The sequence below is a fragment of the Zonotrichia leucophrys genome, chromosome 7, assembly GCF_028769735.1.
Source record: "Zonotrichia leucophrys gambelii isolate GWCS_2022_RI chromosome 7, RI_Zleu_2.0, whole genome shotgun sequence".
Lineage (NCBI taxonomy): Eukaryota > Metazoa > Chordata > Aves > Passeriformes > Passerellidae > Zonotrichia > Zonotrichia leucophrys.
In genome coordinates, this window is record NC_088177.1 from 17,310,129 (window position 1) to 17,330,067 (window position 19,939).

At 40.3% G+C, this 19,939-nt stretch overlaps 1 long non-coding RNA gene across 2 annotated transcripts; it reads right to left on the reverse strand.

The window, feature by feature from the left end:
- Positions 1-358: 358 nt before the first annotated feature.
- LOC135450709 (uncharacterized) lies at positions 359-16,568 on the reverse strand. 2 transcript variants are annotated; one of them, XR_010441130.1, is made up of 3 exons: positions 16,383-16,568; positions 5,202-5,348; positions 359-663 (listed from the first exon to the last, which is right to left on the reverse strand). It is a non-coding gene; the product is annotated as an uncharacterized LOC135450709 (long non-coding RNA). The 2 variants fall into 2 exon arrangements; XR_010441131.1 differs by lacking the exon at positions 359-663 and adding an exon at positions 4,482-4,557.
- Positions 16,569-19,939: the final 3,371 nt, after the last annotated feature.

Here is a 19,939-nt window from a genome sequence, read left to right on the forward strand (position 1 = left end):
CTGTATTTCAGGCATGGTGATCATTCTGAGACCTAATTGTAATCTACTGTCATTAAAATTAGGTAATGGTAATTACCTAATTGTAATCTATTATCATTAAAAAGTGTAAAGCTTTTGACAGATCAAGAATGAGAGCAAGCTATGTTGTTTGATCTGTGTTTCAATCTATTTCTGTTTTCTTCTATTCAGTTAACAAGAAATGGATAATTTTAAATATTATTACTGTAATAACTACTGAGTTATTATTAGCATTAAGTCCTTTCAAAGTTATGGCTCCTCATCAGTTAAATGGATGTACATACAATTTATGCACAAAATACTGACACAAAGATGACTGTGGGACAAAATGTAAATTTTTTTCAAGTCACAAAAGTAACATGGTTTAAATGAGGAAAGAATGGTTAAAAGAATCTCAGCATAGAGCCTGTTGTAAAAAGAGCCTGACTAGTGAAGGCAGCAAAGAGGGCTCTGTGAATTATTCATTCACAGAGTTTGCTGTGGGGCTGCCCACCTCTGCTCTGCTGCTCTTGTGCCTTTCCTCAGTTGCTGCTGGGCTCTGCTGGAGTGCTGCATCACCAAAAAGGGCTCACACCAGCCATTCCCTGGGGATGCTGGTGGAATCCACTCTGGCAGCTGGCATTCAGGCTCTGTATCGTTGTATTTCTGCTGAAGGAAAGGTTCAGAATCAAAATGAGCTAATTTTATTTATTGCATACTCTAATTTAGACACACAGGGATACAGGGGAGTTCTTGAGATGTCAGATAGTAAAAGAGTTAGATTTATAGAGTACAGACTGCCTTGGTGGTAAAGGTTACCTCAAAGGTACATTCAAATATGATCCCACAATATCAAGCTCTGGCTAAAATGATTACTAGCAATATCTTAAACAGTTCTGCTAAACTTAACTACAGATAAAAAAGCCCAATGTAGCTTTTGCATGTGAGGTGACTCCTGTATTAAGTCTTGTAAATATTTTTATTAAAAAGGTGAGCAACTAGCATCAGGAGATCCAAGCTGGGAAAGGTGATAAAAGTAATTAATTAAATAAATTCCTGACAGGATGAAAGAATGTCAGAATTGCAAGGTGAAGTATTAGACATGAGAAATGCCAACACTTGTGGTACCAGTCACCCAGCAGTGTAAAAAAAAATGTTGGCAGGGGAGGAGGAATAAACAAATGCCAGGAATTCTTCCCAAGTTTTAGCCAAGGAATTGCTTTAAAATTGAAACAGAGTTGTACATTTATTTTCAAAATTGTCACCTTAACTGATTTTCCAGCAAGATAATGTGTAGAAATACTATTATTCTGACATGAAAAAAAAGAAATGGCAATTCTCATAAAACAATTAAATAAATTTAACTAAGTATTATATTGTGCTAAGAAGTAACTTAGTATAGTTTTAAGTACAACTTGGAGTGAGGGTTTCAGTAGTACTCACTTGATTCAAAACAAGGAGAGAAAAAACATATCTACTTCCCTTAACTACAAGAACATTGGATATTCACTACTTTCATTTTTTAGCTAATTGTGCCCCCTCCAGGTCCTTCTGTAATTTACACTTTCTTTAGTCATCAACCTTCCAGCACTGCCAAACTGAATGCACTTTTCCAGTGTTGTAATAAACTGAGGGCCTCTGATTATATGCAAACTATTGGCTTTTTCCATGTTCTTTATTCGTTTGTTTGATAGCTCCCTAAGGAGCCATCAGCAGAGGCCATGTTCTTGCATTACCAAAGGGAAAAATACAAACTTTCAAAATTGAAATATCAGCTCTTCAAATGTTTACCTCAAAGTGCTTTTTAAGGCAATTTATTCCCTTCTGTCATTACAGCAGAAGCAGATGAAATCATAGCAGGCACATACTCAGTGCAATTTAAGAGGAGAGGGATGAACACTAAAGTTCTTTGTTTACAAAAAACAATTTTCCTCTTTGAGAGACTGTATTTAGAATAAGAGTTCTTACTTGCTAGAAAGTTTAATCACATTTAGTTTTATATTTAATTAAAAATAATAATATCCCTCTGAAATTTTGAACAGCTTTAATACAGTTGCATGCATAAGTGACTGTTTTCAAGTAAAAACAAAGGGAATTTTCCACTAATGAAAATGGATATTGTGGAGGAAAGCCTAAATTTAGGAGAGGAAGTTTTGGTGGAGAAATGGCAGCAACCTTCTCTGTTATGGATCAGAGACTGTACTTGGGAATGGCCCATCACCAGCTGAAGGAGGATGCCTTCCTTCTCCCTTTCAGAAAGGTTCAAGAAAACATCTGAAAGGGAATCTGTGCAGCCTACCCACAAGAGAAGAAAGCTTTCACAGGTAAAATGCTTTCAGAGATTCAGAAAACACATTTACAACCCACTAGCACAGCATGATATCAATAAAGTGTGAACTTCGTAAAGAGTGATTTGATAAACACAGATAAGGGAAAATTGAGTAGCACCATAGTTCTGGAGAAGCAATAGGGATTGGAAACCTGAGTGTCTGTCAGATGAGGCAGCAGCATCAGCAGGGATGGAAAGAGACTCTCACAGCACATCACAGTGCTCAGCAGTGGGTCAGAAATGTGCTGGAAGAACTGCTGAGCTCCCAAATTTCCACGTGGCTCAGTCACTTGTCAGTGCCCAAAGAGAGACCCAAGGGAGATGGAGCCAGGTTACATTTTCAACATAAGCTGCTACCAGCAATTGCAGACTGAACTGAACACAGGAAAGCTGCATGTTAAGCACAGTCTAGAAATAGGAATTTAGCATTTGGGTAAAACTCAGCTAAAACCTGCATTATTTCTTTCCCTACTTCAAAGTTTCAGTCACATATTTTTTTCAGCATATCCCGCTTCAGACTTAGTATTTGAATAATTAAAGAATGGTTCTCTAATATCAGCCCAACACACACAGCTTTCATCAGCTATAAAATCCTTCTTCATTGACAGGAATGCATAAGCAGTCACTGGGTATGTTTGCAAATTATCCTTGGATTGCTCACTAATTCTGCTTTTGAAAAAATTTGTTGTTACAAAAAGCCTGAGTTGCATTTTATACAGTTCCTGTAGTCCTAATATCCAGCCATAAACTCACAACTACAGGCATAATATGTACCATCAATTTGAGGTAGATTCTATCTCATCTTTCAAAATTAAAAGCTATCATTATTTAGTTTTAAAATGCTAATCATCTTTCCATTAGTTCAAAAAGAATTTTGATCAAAGCTGTGTAAAAGTGAAATGGAGGATGAACTGTACAAGTCTTGAATTCATTAACATTTGTCGACTGTTTAGCCTGAGTGATTGAATTATTAACACAGTAATTACTTGAAAAAAATTACATATACAATCAGAATGCCAGCATACATCCTCCAATTTCAACATATAGTTTTGCTTCCAGAAGTACAATCAATGCCCTATATCTATAGTATTTCTAGTGCCAAAGTAAGTGCATTGAAGGAAAAGGGGATATGGAGGTAATATCCAAAATCTATCCTCAAATAGATTCTCTTCATTTTTAGCAATTTTCATTAGCCTGGATCCGCTTTCCGAAATAAGTAGACATTAAGTTCTTCAGCTGAATTCAGTGGCAGGGTTTGGTGCTCAAAAACATTCAAAGTCAGGCTAATCTTGACATCCAAAAGTTCTTACAGATAAAAATTTTCTGCCATGTCAAAAATTTTCTCTCATATTGGTGTAAGTTGCAGTTCTTTAAAGTCCCCCTATTAAAATACTTTTCTAACAGCAGGTATTACGATATTAGTAGCTGTTCCCAAATTAGGAAGTCCCCCAAGCATGCAGTTACCAACCTTTTAGCTGAGTAACAAAGACCTTCTCAGACAATGGTATGCCAAACAAAAGCCTGCTATGACTCAGCTTCCAAGGGCCACACTGACCTTGGTGCCCAGAGCAGATTTACTGCTCAGCTCTCAGCTCCAGATGTTCCAAATCAGAAACAGCACCAAAACACCACACTTCAATGCATCAAAGGTATGCCTACCAAAAAATATCCTGTGGGCTGGATGGGACTATCAGAAACCTCCAAGGACATTTCAAGAATGCCCCAATTTTATGCAGCACTCTAAGAGGATGTTAACTTTGTTGCTTCCATGCCTTCCTAGAAAAATTCACAGCTGGAAATCAGGCCCTGCACCTTATCAGGTATCTTACATGAATTGATCTGTACCATTGGTTATTTGCATAAGTATCCCACCAGTAATTTCACCTCTTCTTTGCTGTTAAATTGAACTGATAGACCAATCCTTTTAATGAAATGTAACTATTTTTTAATACATACTTACATATCATAAAACTCCATGGTTATGACCCATTTAAAGAAAAACAAAAAAAACTCACTTTTTTTGGCACAATGCTGTTGGAAACAACTGCATGACTGCTGAGACACTCCTTTCAATGTAAGCCAAAGAAAGAAAAAAATACCAATCAATAGATAATAAAGTATCAAACAAAACCATTGGTTTTTAAACTAAACATTACCTAAAATAAGATCCTCCTCACAGGATTGCAGAGTAAAGCTGTCTTGTCTAGTTATTGAGGAAATTAATGGACTTTCTAAAAGATAAACAGAAGCAATCATGGCCAATAATTGTAGTTATGGTTAATGCATGACCCCTACTTTTTTATTTTATTATTTTATATTTCACATAAAATGTCTTTTGTATTACAAGAGACCTTGTCCTGATTTATGTAAAACATTGTGTGCTACCACTCTCCAGTGAAAGCACTCATATTTTTCCAGTAAGTACTGTCAATATTATTTCATTTGTGCATTATAAGTAAATTAAAATCTTTAAGTGAAATTGTCATCCCTATAGCATTCTTTTTCCTGCAGCATCACAAAACCAAAATACAGTCTTTGAGTCAACAAATCCTGTCTGTAACATTCCCTGCAAATTCAGCAAATGCACTGAGACTCAGCAGAGATGAAGCAAGTAATTTTAATTAAAAACTGTTTACGTCTGGCTACCGGCCATTCTAGTTAGCAATCCATAAAATGATTGTTCCAGGTATTCTCTTATCAGCAGAAATTCTCACTGTAGTGTAACCATTCCCTGTGTGAGCAAGCAAGCAGAAATTGAAAAACTGTGAACAGAAATTACCTTCTAATAGGATTGAGAGGTATCACTCACCTCCCAGCAGCACCTAAGCTGACTTAACCATTCAAAGTCACTCTCATCTTTGCCTTTTTTGCTTACCAGAGATGCAAGAACATCCTCAGCATGAGCACCAAGCTCAACAAGTGCTCCCACAGTCACTCAATTCTGCTTAGCCAGCTCTGCTCACACCAAGGTGACAGTGTCCTCAGTCTGTCTGTTATCCTGTCCCAGAAAATCCTCTGCTGCCTGCAAAAAATTGTAAAATTTAAGAAGTGGAATGTCTGGTCTTAGGCGTGATTGTTTTCTTGTATTTCTTATTTTTTACTATATTACTTTTATTTCTTTCTCTGTATTAAATAGTTCCTTCTGATACCAGTACAATGCCCTTCATTCACCAGTAGCCCAACAGGGGCCTGAGATGCTTTTTTTTCTTTTACAAACCCAAATGTAAAACATCAGTGGCACATATCTGCAAACAAAACAGCATACACAACCTAATTCCTGCAACACAGGAAATACCCATGTTCTTTTACTGGCTCCATTTTATTCTTTCCAATACTACCTAAGAATATATCATTAAGAAAAACATTTGAACAATTTACCTAAAAGACCATTTAAAGTTGGATTTAAAAAAAAGGTTTATCCTCAGCAATAATTCTTGTGTCCGACCCTCTCAAGATGCTTACCAGAGTATTTACTGAAGATCAGTTTAAAGATGTAAAACTTTACTTTCAGTCTCAGCACATAAACTAATGAGAAGAAACAAGAATTCTCTCTTCTACAGCTAATCCACCTCCAGTCCGTAAAAAATTATTATTTATACCTTCCCAGCAATAGCAAACATTAAGGAGATTGAGTAGAGCAACCAGGCACAATCTTAACACAATAGTTCTCCATTATCAAAAAAAACCAAACAAACAAAACCAAGACCTTTAAGATTTTTTTCCTCACAATATTTCTTGTCCTGTTCTTTCACTGTAGGGATGTTTCTCTGGCACTGAACCAGCATTCCAGTTTCCGCTTCTGTTCTTGTTTTTGAACGACTTTGCACTGCAGTCACTGCACACTGTCAAGTCTGTGTATGCTGCTCTCCTTACAGCAAAGGTTATATTACTTAACAGGATCCCTACTAAATACTTCCATACCAATTAAGGTCTTTGGTCTTTGAAAAAAACTCAAGGAGTTCCTAATTCAATTAAAAAAAAAAAAAAAGAATCTGGGGAAAACCAGATGCTTTTTCTCTAAGTATTTATTAAGTCCCTTGAGAATTATTTCCAGAAATTCATTGCACTTCCTCAGTTTTTCCAGTATCTTGTCTGCTGTTACTGCTGCCCACAGATGTCTGTTCTGGAAAAGAAATTATTCCAGATAAAAAATATTATTGTGTTTTCAAGTGAATCACCACACAGCACTGCCGGAAGTCTTAATCAAAATGAATCTCTATTTCACATTCTGCTTTACTCAACCATTATCAGGTTTACAATTTACTGTCCTTGCCCACTGCCAGAGTTCACCAGAGAAGTAGTTAGGCAGCTTGTATGAAATTATTCAAAACATGAACTATTATTTCTGAAAATCATTTCAAAACAGGATCAATTGATCAAAGAGCACAACTCCCATCATTCTGTTGGAGCAACGTCAATTTACACTGGCTATTAACTGCATAGTGCAATTAAGCAACATGAACAATTCCTACATTTTGATGGATTTTTTAGTGTACTTTCAACAACGAAGTGACACATTTTAACCAGTAATCAAGTATTAGAATTCAATGCAAAGAATAATCCTTCCTTCCATATAAAATATATAAATATATACACAAGATAGGAGTATTAATACAGCAGTTGCACACAGGCAACACTGACTTCAGTACTAACACTAACCAGTAATGTGATCTGAGAAAGGCATTCCCTGATCCTGAGACATTTCCCAACTAATTACAAGTTTAAAGAATTTTGTTCTCAAAACGAAGTTCTACTTGTTTTAAGAAGAGAAGAAATTGGTTTTTTTTCTTTCACAACAGCACCTGAATGATCTGTCAAGACACACTGTTGAATAAACACTGGGTTTCTTGTATTTGTGCACCGTACAGATGACAAAATATACATTAAGATATGGAGTGCTTGCCAAATTCTTTCTAGTGCTGTCCAAATTAATTTCTCAAATTAAATTAATGTGAATTATTAGAAAATCTACTGTATAAGATGAAAGTTATCTCAGTTAATACAAATGCCAAAAGGGTTTTGAAAAGACCTTTAAAGAAATACAGTTGTGTGAACATCAGGTTCTGGCATTTAAATTGCCTTATGACCCATTTACAGCCTAATCATCACTACAGTTTTTAATCTTGCTCACCAAGCAAGGGGCTGGGAGCAAAGACACACTGCAACGTAGGAAATGATGCACATGTACAATGAAGAAATCAAACCACACAAATGCTTCTACTCAGTTCCAGTACAGGCTTGAATTTAAACCATGACACAATTTATTTTAGTTCAGTTCCATGCCAGGACATTGTGAACTGATCCAAACCCCTCACTTTGCAATGCAAAATTCCCAGAATGACCAGGTTGGAAGAGACTTTCAAGATCATCGAGTCCTACCCAGCCCCAGCACCTCAACTAAACCATGCACTGAGTGCCACATCCAGGCTTTTATTAACACATCCAGGGATGGTGACTCCACCACCTCCCCGCCAGACCATTGCAGAACTTTATCACCCTTTCTGTAAAATTTTTTTTTCCTTATATCCAGCCTATATTTCCCTTGCAAATGTTCTGTCAGGGCAAAGTCCTGCAAGGAAATGGGGCTGATTAACACCAATGCCCTGCTCCATTGCCAGAGCCTGGGAACACAAGTTGTGCTGAGGCATCTCCTCTCCCAGCTAAAGCAGAGTGCACTCCCCACACCCTGGCGGTGCTGGCATGGCCAGGGCTGAGATGGAAGCAGAGGTGACAGAAATGGCAGCCGACCCCGAGGTCCCTGTGCTGTGCCTGGTGCCTGCCCCTGAAGGGACACAGCCAGGAACTCACATCCAGGATGAGAACAAAACACACAACTGCATCCATCATCAGCAACTCCACACAGAGTGACAGGGACAATTTCAGCCTAATCCATCTACTGAGGGCTCACAAGAACCGCTGACAGTGACAACTCTGATGGACATCAGAGCACAAAGATGTGCCCAAAGGATTCCCAGCAGGAGCAGTGTCCCAAAAGGAGACCCACCCGCCAGGGCAGGCACTGAGAGCGGGCAGAACAAGCTCAGTGAGCAGCAGCTGGGCCCACTGAGGGGACAGGGACACCCAAGGACAGAGGCTGCGCTGCTGGGCACAGCCAGGGCTGCCAAAGGTGTCCCACAAACAAACTCCTCACAGGGGGACAAAGCACATTGGACCCACAACTCCTCCTCAGCTTCAGAGAATTTAACAGTAAATTCCCAGTTCAGTTTGAGCCCAGAAGCTCTGAACGTTTGCAACATGCCCTCAGCTTTGGTTTAATGCCCTGCTGGTGTGACACAAACCCCTCCCATCTGGTGACACCCCCAGAGCTGTGTGCTGGTCTCAGGGATGGAGATGGGTGCAGCTCCCTGCTGCAATAATCCCAGGCTCCCTTTGTGCAGGAACACATTCCCCCTGTGCCTCCCGTCACACCAAACTGCACAAACTTCAGCTAGGCACAGACAAACAAGACCTCAGCAGGCCAGCACAGTCCATAGTTTGGTTTATAAAACAGTTTTTAATGCACAATTGTATAACTACACGTTGACAAGAGAAAAGTGAGTTTTGTTCCATTTCTTAATATATTTATCAACAGCAAATGGAATAATTGCAGCTGGTAAAGCAAATCAAAGCTGTGTTGCTTTCCCCAGTTCTATAAATGGGATTCTTCCTGCTTGTTTTTTTTTTTATTTCACATGAGAAAAAGCTAAGGAAAAAATAATTTATGCTTCAACATAGTTTCCTATTTACAACTAAGGCATGAAATAAAAAAGGGAATGGCATCATTCCCAGTGATTCAAAACATCAGTGTAACTTATTTTGTCAGTGACACTGCCAGTGTCAATTGGGGGGGAGGGAAAGTATCAAGAAAAGCACATAAATCAAGTGTACAAAATAGCCTGAGTACCCTGTTAAAAGACCATCAATAATCTAGTTTCTAAATATAACTTTTAGTATATCACAGATTGCAGCCTGGGATCTTTTTACACTTGCTTTTTTTTCCTTGCCTTTTTTTTTCCTTCTGCTTTCTGCCCCGGGAAGACAGAAAAACTTCTGTACCCAAGACTTTCTTAAAATTTATGAGAAGTGGAAATTAAACCACTAAGTAATTTAAACCTCATCAACACACTTTGCTTGAATTAGATATTTATAATGAAGGAATAATGTATGATTATTCAAATTTGCAATGAAAAACTAAGCCAATAAAGCAATTTTATTACCCGATGTCATATAAATGCAAAAAAAAATCATCCTGAACAGAGTGAAATTAGCTTTATGCTTTAAGAAGCAGACAGACCGTTCATACAGTCTGGAGAAGAGCATCCTTTGAAGCCATGAACCTCAGACCCTGCATCTGTGGAAGGACAGTGCCACCTTCTGGAAACTGGTGCCTGTTCGTGCAGCCGACACCAGCCAGACACTGCTGAACTTTCATTCTCGCATTTACCCTCTCCTGCACAAACTTTTTTTTCCCCCATCAGTGATAGCACATAGCACATTAAAAAAAATAAATTGTAATTGAGTATCACTGAATATCTGAATTAGATGATTTTATCAAAATGGATCATTCAGCACACAATATTCAGAAATACCCAGCAAAGTTCTCAATTTCTTGCCCTTTTTTGAACAGTTCAGTAAAACCACTTACAAATACATTAAAAATGCAATATCCTCCTAGAAATCCCTTGATATTAGCAAACATCTTGAGAAGGAAGGCAGTTTTATTGAATCATTATTAGAATTATGTAACAGGATTAGCAGAATCACAAGGTAGCTGGTAATTCCCTGAGGATCAGAATCTGCAGAGCATGCAGGAGAGGAGTCTGGGAGAGCTGGATTTGCTCACTTGGGTGAAGTGGAAATTAAGGTAGAGTTTAACTGTAGCCAGTAGCAGGTACAAATCTTTGCTTGGGAGATTCAGCTGGGACAGCAGGAAAAAATTATTTCCTGGGAGCTCTGAAGCCTCTAGAGGTGACCTGCAAAAAGTCTGTGTTCGTGGAGATTTCTGACATTTGGATACACAAAGCTGTACCTGACCGGATGGAGGGGTGCTCAAAGTTTGTGCTCTGTGAAAGGAGTCAGATTAACTGAACTCCAGAGGCCCCTCTCAATCAATGTTTCTCTGATTCTGTCTGAACCAGTGATTTTTTAAAGACCCTAAGTAAGGAAGCTAAGATGAAACAGAAAATGGATTATGTTTTATCAGGAGCAATGTTTTTGGTACATACCACAGATTCACTCCATACTCTTAAGACAGCAGTATGTACCTGAAAAACTGATTTGATCAACTCTTTTAGTCAAGTACTGAATTATACACTTTCCTTCAGGCATCTGAGCCACGATGTCAGAACTGAAAATGGCTCCAATAAAGGCAAGCAGCCTGAACCTTCAGCCTTCCACCCAGAACCTCCTGTAGGAACAAGAGTTTGCTCTGCATTCCCTACAGAGGAACATCAGCTCTGCTGCATTCACTGGGCCCTCCAGCAAAGCATTTCCAGCAGACAGCTGAGACCTCTGGCAATTCAGCAGCACGTGCAACAGGTGGAAGCTTTAGGATTTCAGCAGATTTCACCTCATCTGATTTCCTGCAATAACATTAATAAATGCCACATTATTTTCTGCAACTGGTGACAGGAGTTCCTGAATGAGGTGAATCCAATGAACAAACAGTAGCAGTGAATAAATGCAGGGCATGTTTTAGCATGTAACAGCATTTGTGTACAAATTCCCTCCAACAGAATCTGGCTTCTGACAAACACCCAAGCCCCAACCACTATTTGTTTTTGCTGGATAGTTGGGATTGCAGCAGAAAGACAGGAAAGCCACCCTAACTACTGAACCAAAACTAAGCAGGCTTTGTCCTGCATACAGGACAACAAAAATGTGGTTTTAATGAAAAGATTTCAAGCAGTAAATAGCCCAATACTTAAGTCATATTTTATAGCTGACTTCAAATTCCAAGTGTGGATGTGGAACAAATTTGGTTGATGGATTAAGGAGTTCAGTATTACTGCACCCACTATGGGTACATATTCATGTAATTCAATAGTTGTTCAGCCTTTCCTTTGAAAGCAAAAAATTCAAGGTCCTTTAGTCTATCATTTGTTCTAAGTATTCTCAATTTTTTTGTATCACTTAAAATTATTTACCACCACCATTTGACATTTTTTACTATCTCACCAGTATCACACAAATGTGATGAGAGCAGTTCTCTCTATTCCCAATTCACTGACATAAGCAACTTGCAAAAATATATAAAAATAAAATGCTATTTATAACCCTATAACAAATATCTATATTCTTCTTTCCCACATAGAAACAGGGACATTTTTTACTAGTGTCATACTACTGGGCAATAGAGATGGAATTACCAAAAGGGCATGCTGTTAAAATAGATATTGTATGTTTGTTCAATAACTCATTTGTTGTACAAATATACAATTCATTCAAGGAACCATAGCAGTAATTTTCTCAACAGCAGACCCATACATGGGCTGCACCAAGTCCTGTTAAATTAAATATATGAAAACTTATTTAACTTCTTCCCTTATTCACTGCCACAGGTTCTAAACAACAGACCATTGTACCCAACAAGTGCCATTTCCTCCAAACAAAGCCCCTCTCTCATCCTTCAGCTCTGGTACCCCATCTCTAGTGACCTTGCTGCTACCAGGAGCTAGAGAAAATGCAGTTTGCAAGAGGAAGTTTAGGAAGGTCAGTTAACTTGCTTACACCAAAATGAAGACAGGGAAATTGGGATTCTGTTTGGCAGCAGCCCAGAACTCTCCATGCTTTGTTAGGTTACTAAGAGAGCAACCATTGTGTAATTGCCTGAATCTCAAAGACTGAAGCAGCAGCCCTGTGCTATTGAAGTAATACCTTGCATTAGCACTGTCAGTCATCAGAACACCCTGAAAACTGAAATGATGAAATCACCATGGCAAGCTCACTCCTTTTAAACAAGCAAACCCAACTACTTGACATTAACAAGGAAGGAGCTCCTATACCATGGTAGTGTAGCAATTAGAGAATAAATATTTAGTGGAATGCACATGCAGGGATATGAATTCATATTTACTGATCATGTAATGAAATCTGAAAGGGCATTTCTGCAGGTCAGTGGGAGTTCTGAGGTATCCATAGTAGCCAGATATCTACAGCCAAGCTTTCTAGGAAAGGCTCCTGGGCTTTCACAATAGGGCTATGTTTGGGGGATTTAAGAGGTTAGTGCTTCATTGAGAGAAGAGACAAAACCAGATTCAAATCTATGCTCAAAGATGGAAGTACAGAATTTTGAACACAATGCTTAATGTTAGAATTTAATTTTCTGCTTTGGGAATAATATATAAATCTTTCATCACATCCCTGAAATTTGTCTTTCTTCAGTTTCTTCACCTCCTTTACATTTTTAATTGTTGAAGGGCTAAACAATTCAGTAGCTTTATATTTTAAGTAGAAAGTTTAGACAAAATTCTCTACGTCTTCAACCTTTCAATCTCTAGTTCAGATATATTTTAGCTGGTAAAACAAAGGTATTGATTTAGCTGGTAAAACAGAGGCATTGATATAAAACATCTGCTGTCTTAAGTACTAGAGTGTGTTAAAAATATGTAGGGATATCTCCAATGCATTAGCACTCCCACATCATTAATTAAGAGTAAAAATCAGCTTGAAGGGATTAAATTGTGTGTGGGTGACAAGGGACAAAAGCTTTATCCCTTTAAAACAAGATTAATTTGCTGCTTAAGAAGGATAAACAAAAGCATTTGAAGTCTCTATGCTTTAGACTAAGCAGAAGAGATTTCTTGTTTGGTTACAATAGTTGGTGATGTTCTATTAGAGAAAAATCACCTTTTTCTCTTTTCATAATGTTTAATGAAAGGAGATCCTCTCATAGTCTGAATTTTGACAATGTGGTCTGAATATCACCTAGAGATGACAAAAAATGGATTCCTATTTCTGTATAGTCAAGAACTCCATTTAATCCCTTTGGAATTCCTTTCCATTAAAGTTTTCTCAATCAAACATTCTTTGCTGGCTGTTTCACTGACAGGCTCAAACTTTCCTAGGAATGGTTCAAAACATTGAAGTCTTCAGCAGAGGACAGTGGTAAACCCACAACTTTGGACATCTTTCCCAGTGTCTTTCTTGCAAACCAGGATTGTGATTGGATGGATTAGAGAAACGTGGCACCTCAATTCTTCTGCTTTGCATTTAACTTGCCTTGTTACTGCTAATGCACGTGGAGAAATGTGGGAGGCTTTGACAAGTTTATTACCCATGATGAAATGCAAGTTGTTTATTCTTCAACACAAAATTACAGCATAACACGTGTTCATCCTAAAGGCACCAGATTCTCAGAGAGCAAATATTTCACTTTTGGCTTGAAAAATTTGCAGTAATTATGCCTGATATTAAACCTCATTGTAGCAAAAGTTCAAATCACTCAGACCCAAATTCAGCTGAAGCTCCCGCCTGTATTCCAAACATTTAATGCCAGGCACACGCACCAGAACTTTGCTGAACAGCAAGTGACTAAAGTCAAGTTACATTTCAAGGGTGAATGTAAGTGCTTTGCTGAACTGAAACATAAATGCATCAAAGAAACAGCAGGGGTTGATTACTGAAGTGATATTTGTGAAATGAGGGGATGGGATTTTACAGTTCCCAAGCTGCAAACTCTACATCTGCTAAATCTAAAATGATCATTCAACAAAAGCTGGAAAGGCAAAATTAACTTCACACAACTTGCCAATGAGTGCTTTTTAAAGTTTTCTTGTGCAGAAGTAAATGCATATTCAAGTTCTCCACCCCTCAGGTCTCAGGTCTTTGATTAGTTCAGTGTATTGGGAATGGATATTGAGTCTTCCACAGCTAATTCAACTGCCTGAACTTAATTCAGGAAAACCAAGAGATATTCACTGTTTGACTGCCCTGCCTGCCCAGAAGCCTGCACAACATGCAATTTAACTTTCCTGGTATGCTGCCCACACTACAAAAATTACCTGTGTGATAAACAGGTATGATTCGTGCTGATAAAAATTAAAACAGTCATTAATATTGATACAGTAATTAATATTTGGGAATAATAAAACAGTTAAAAGTTGTAATGCCAAAGAAGAGAGGGAGAGTAGGGGCTCCACCCCCCCATTCCCAGCAGATGTTCTCAAGGACCACAGGAAAGAAGCTGAAGATACAGTTGCTAAAAATGAGCAAAAACCTGGTTGGTCCCAGAAAATGCTAATGAGGGATTCATTGCCTGTTATCTGCTGCTTACAGTGGCGAGATGGGCATTGATAGAAACCCCAAGCCATCACATACGAACACAGTGCTTTCTGAAAAACAGCTTTTAAATGTCCAGGTAATGCCCATATCACTAACTAAATAGCTATATTACTCTCTAAATACCTACATTAGTAACCAGCCACACTGCTTGCTACCACACTCCTCTACATCTGTGACTTCCAAACTTTCTTGATCATACAAGAAAGATTAAGCAAGAAATTTTTGAACACACCCCCCCAGTATATGTATATTTATTTACAGGTTGAACACACAAGCCACTGTACTAACATATTATATACACAATAAAACATACACAAAAGTTAAAACCAGAATAAATTAAGATTAAATCAACAATATTATAATTAATTTGCATTAACTTTTATAGAAACTTTTTTCCTTTTACTAATTGTACTATTATTACTACTATTTTAAGTGAGAGCAATTGTGTGATTGAATACGCTTCATTAGTCTTGGTTCAATATTTTGAGATTCAAAGATCTAAGTTCAGTTTATTTCAACACTCTGTTTTAATGGCTGTCATAGCTTCAAGTTTGATGACAGGTTCAAATGGAAGAATTGCATCATTGGCTGGGCTTAATAAATCACGATTCCATCCACCGGTTATGCAATGATTTTTGTTTAAATTTGTATAGTTTCTTTTTACCTTCCCTGATGTCACTTTACTGTTCTTGCAAACTGACTTGCATTTTTGAATTTTTAAAATCACATTAAAAATTTTTGAAAGAGACTGCACCGAGCCTTGTCCAGCAGAGATTTGAAGCTTTCCAAGGCCAGTGGCTCTGCAGGGAAACGTCCCTGTTTTGTCGCTCACTGCAAAGAACACCATCCCAATGCCTGGTGGGAATTCCCGTCGCTGCCAACCGAGGGAGCTGCTGCTGCAGCAAAGCTCCGAGGGGAGCCTGGCACCATTTGCTCTGCAGGCTGGAACTACATCCCTGCACCTCGTTATTTTCTCCCGATACACGCAGTTCCCTCGGGAACCCTTGGCACCCCGAATGCCCCAGCCCCACAACCCGCCCGAGGTGATCTGAGGGACTCGGGTTCATCAGCAGCTTTACAGCTGACCTGGGTAAAATCACCTGAATCCATCAGGTGACTCTGAACTTCGAACGTGCTCTTTGTAATCCTGTCATACATAATGAAACTGAAATATAAAGCTCAGGTGGCCTTGATTTGGGTAAGCACTACCTAGCAACAACCAAAACATCAGTGTGTTATCGATGCAATTGTCATACTGAGTCCAAAACACAGCACTGTGCCAGCTGCTGAGAGGAAAATGAACTCTCGTCCAGCAGAAACCAAGACAATGACATAATATTTTGTACTTTGCACCAAGCTGAAGCCTTGGTACGCAAATTAATTTCTGTGGTTTCTAAAGGGGTGCCTCTACAAGAGAGTCACTTTCTCTGGAAACACTACAGGAGCAGCAGCCCAAACCAAAAGCAGCTGTTTAAATTTGCCCTGCTAAGCCAATTAAAGGCGATCCGGGCAGTTTTAAGGAGGACTGTGTTGCGTGTAAACCCGTTTTGCAGAGTTCGAAGCACAGACAGCGCGGTTGGGTTGTTGGGTGCCAATGCCGTGCGCTTCAGCGGGACCGGGCGCTGCGGCCTCTGCGCCGCGCCAGGCCCTGCTCACACCGAGCGAGGGCTGGGCTGGCAGCGCTAAAAAGTTAACTCATAAAAGGGAGTTCGGTTAAAAAAAATAAAAAATATGTAAAAATAACAATAATAATAATAAATTTTAAAACCCGCACCTTTCAGCTCAGAGAGCCCGCTCCGTCAGCCCGGTGCCTCCGGGCGCTGGGAGCGCCTCAGGCGCCGCCCCGAGGCCCCGCGCTCGGCCGCTCCCGGCGCTCCGCAGCGGGACACGGCACAGCTCGGCACCGCTGCTTCCCGGGCTCCACCGCCCCATCCCGGCCGCTGGAAACCGGCGGGAGCCCAATTCCGGCCGCCGTGCCTGGCCCAGCACCGGGAGCCCGGCAGCGGCTGCGTTACCGTGGACGGAACGCTGAGGCCGCGCTGGACGCACCTCGGCCGAGAACGCCTCACACGTGAGAGCTCTCACGGAATTGAGCACACCTGAGGGGAATTAAACTGCCACAAAGTGTCTACAGCTGTGCCGGGCCTCAGCCGTGCCAGTGCTGCACCGCGATTGCCTGCCTGCCTGCACAAAAAGCCTCAGCCGTGCCGTGCCTGCCACCTGCAATAAGGATGGCGAGCACGGCTCCGAGCAGCGTGTGCCGTTCGCTGCTGCCGAGGCAGTGTCCTCCTCACCTTTGGAAATAACCCACGGGGGAGTTAATAACCCATAAGTGAGTGCAGGTGCTCGTCTCCAGGCAAAGCGGGGGGGCAGCTGCCTCAGCTCAACATGCAAAGGAACTCAGCTGTGTTTGCAAAATGATTCCTGCCAAGGTAGAATTGGCTTGGGTGCATAACCCACAACAGCAACCCAAGGTTTTCCACGTGCCTCATCGTGCATCAGCCTATCTTGTGCACAGTGACTTAGGACTTAAACAACCTGCCCCCACACTCCTGGAAAATTACAGAATACAAGAAAATATAAATAAAAAATCTCATTCAGTTTCACGGGTACTCAGTGGGTGTTTCCTCCACTGAATCCAATGCTTTGACCAATCCAAATCAACTACTGGCAGAGTTGGTATGACTTCTAACACTTTGCTCTGGCCACGTTTGAATTTCTATGGGATCTGAAACCATTTTGGCCATGTTGAATAGTTTGCGAATTTTAAATGAGGTTTCTGGATGTTTTCACAGCAATATATAAATGGTAGCACTACATTTTACAGCACTAACCTGCTGGAAAATGCTTATGAATGAGCTCCAATTCAGGCCTGTAACCAATCTTGTGAACTGCACACAGAGCATTATGAGTCTAGATAGCAAGTTTTAACCATAAAAACCCCTTTATTCAAATACCACAGGCAAAGAACCACTAGGGTATTTCTGCTTTGTCCAGCTGCAAAAGGCTCAACATCACCTGGAATTCCCAGTGCATTTTCTAAATACAAGCCAGCACCAAAGCCTGGTTTTGATTTTGAAACTTGAAATAGCCTCATACTCAACCTAGCACAGGGAGATTCACACTAGTTCTGGTCTGTACTGGCTATGCTATGGACCAGTCCAGCTGGAAACCAGGCAAAGGGAGTTCCCTGCTATTCCAACTCCCAGAACTACACCTCCAGCAAGCAGTGGCACATTCAGCACACACTGCCAGGCATGGGATTCCCTTTGCTAGCATGTGACCTTTTGGGGTTTATTGTCTGATTAGGAAACTGGAAACAGCATACCTGCTTGTACTCTTCTGAGGAAGAAAGAAACAGATTGCTAATATGAGAGACATTATAAAGAAAATGCTTATACATGTAGTGTCTTTCATTATCAGAAGAATTTTCTTCTTCCAACAATAATAATACCTACCTGTTTATTCACTACATGGGATATCAGATAAGAACTTTTATGGGATCATTGCTGTACCTGCTTTTAATTATTAAAATGCTTCCTTTTACTCTCATAGCACATTACTCACTGGTAGATGACTTGGCAATTCAGCCTTGTAATATTACCATTAAATTCAGCAGACTTCCTACACTGATTCATTCTGTATCTTGCTCATTTCTGCAATGCTGAGTGGACCAAGCAGTATTTTCAAGCCTGTCAGCTGGCAGGTTCTCAGTGCCCAAGATGAGCAGTTTCTGAAACAAACACAGTAATAGCACACTCGTGTTCTGCCCCAATTTTACCAAGTGTTTTTTCAAACTCAACTTGCCTCACCTGGCAAGAGCACAAGCACCGCTGTCCTGGTGAAAGGAGGGTCAGTTATTACCATATAATGGCAGATCATGCACTTCCAACCCTCTGCCATGGGCAGGGACACCTTCCACTAGACCAGATTGCTCAGAGCCCTGTCTAACCTGGCCTTGAACACTTCCAGGGATGGGGCATCCACAGCTTTTTTGAGCAACCTTTTCCAGTGCCTCACAACCCTCACTGTCAAGAATTTCTTCTCATTATCTAATCTACTCTCAGTTTAAAGTCACTGTGATGTATTTCTCAAAGACATCTCCTCCTTTAGGATTTTTGAAAAAGCAGAAATTTCCAGTTGTCTCAAACCGCCATTAAACAGAATAGTTTGTTTATTTGATATGTTAAAAAAACTAGGCATCATTCCTGGTAAGAACTCTCACTGCAAAAACGTAAATATTCAGATAATTTCTGAATTTAATGCTGCAACACCAAAGCAGCCACATGGACACACTGTTTCTTTCACTAAAAAGAAAGGCCATTTGTGCATTTCAAACAATGGAAAAGCTCTGTCAATGAAATGTGCCTTTGGAAGAAACACGCTACCCAGGCCACCAGGAGTTAACCCTCTCTTTTGAGTGCAATTCCCTTTCTAAAGCACACTTGTTTTGGGGTTTGTTGTTTTTTTATTTCAGCCATCTACTCGAAAATGAATAAAATGTACCATTAATGCCCTAGGAAGTTAATATGTATAACAAAGATTGCATTTAAGTTGTCTTACACACAGCCATTCAGAAAGGGCAGTAGAATTTAATATAAAAAGTATCACCTCATTAAGTACAGCAAGATATAACTAGATCATTACAAATAGGAACAGCAACATTTTTTACATAAACCCCAGACATGTGGGGAACAGTTCCAGGAAGTGAGCTGCTAAATTCATGATTCACTGGTAGTAGTCAGCATGGGTTCAGCAAGGGCAAGTCAGACTGGAGCAACTCTCTGCAGAGAAAGGACTGCCAGGAGCTGAAGGGAGAGCAGCACTGCCTGCCGAGACCTCTGACACTCTCCCAGAAGATCCTGGGTAATGATGGGCAGAGCATGCCCTGAGCAAGGCTGCAGGTGACACAAACTGGGAGTGCCGATACACCTGCAGCTCCTGCTGCCGTCCGTAGGCACCTCTGCAGGCTGGAGAAACGGGCTGTGGAGGAAGAGTCCTGCACACTGATACATCCTGGAGCCATCCAGCTGGAAAAACCCCTTTGCAGAGAAGGCCCTGGGCTCCTGCAGTTGGACAGGAGGCAGCAGTGTGCCCAGCCCGGGCTGATGGCATGGGCTGCACCAGCAGGGTGACAGAGCTGATCCTTCCCTTTCCTCACACAGGAGCAGTGCCCAGTGTGAGACACAGACAAGGAAAGGATGAGGCAGCAGGGACTGTTTAGCCAGAAGAAAGCTCAGGGAGACTCTTACCAATACATCCCATCATCTGAAGTGGGGGTGCAAAGATGGAGCCAGGCTCTCACCAGGGATGCCCAGGGGCAGGACAAGA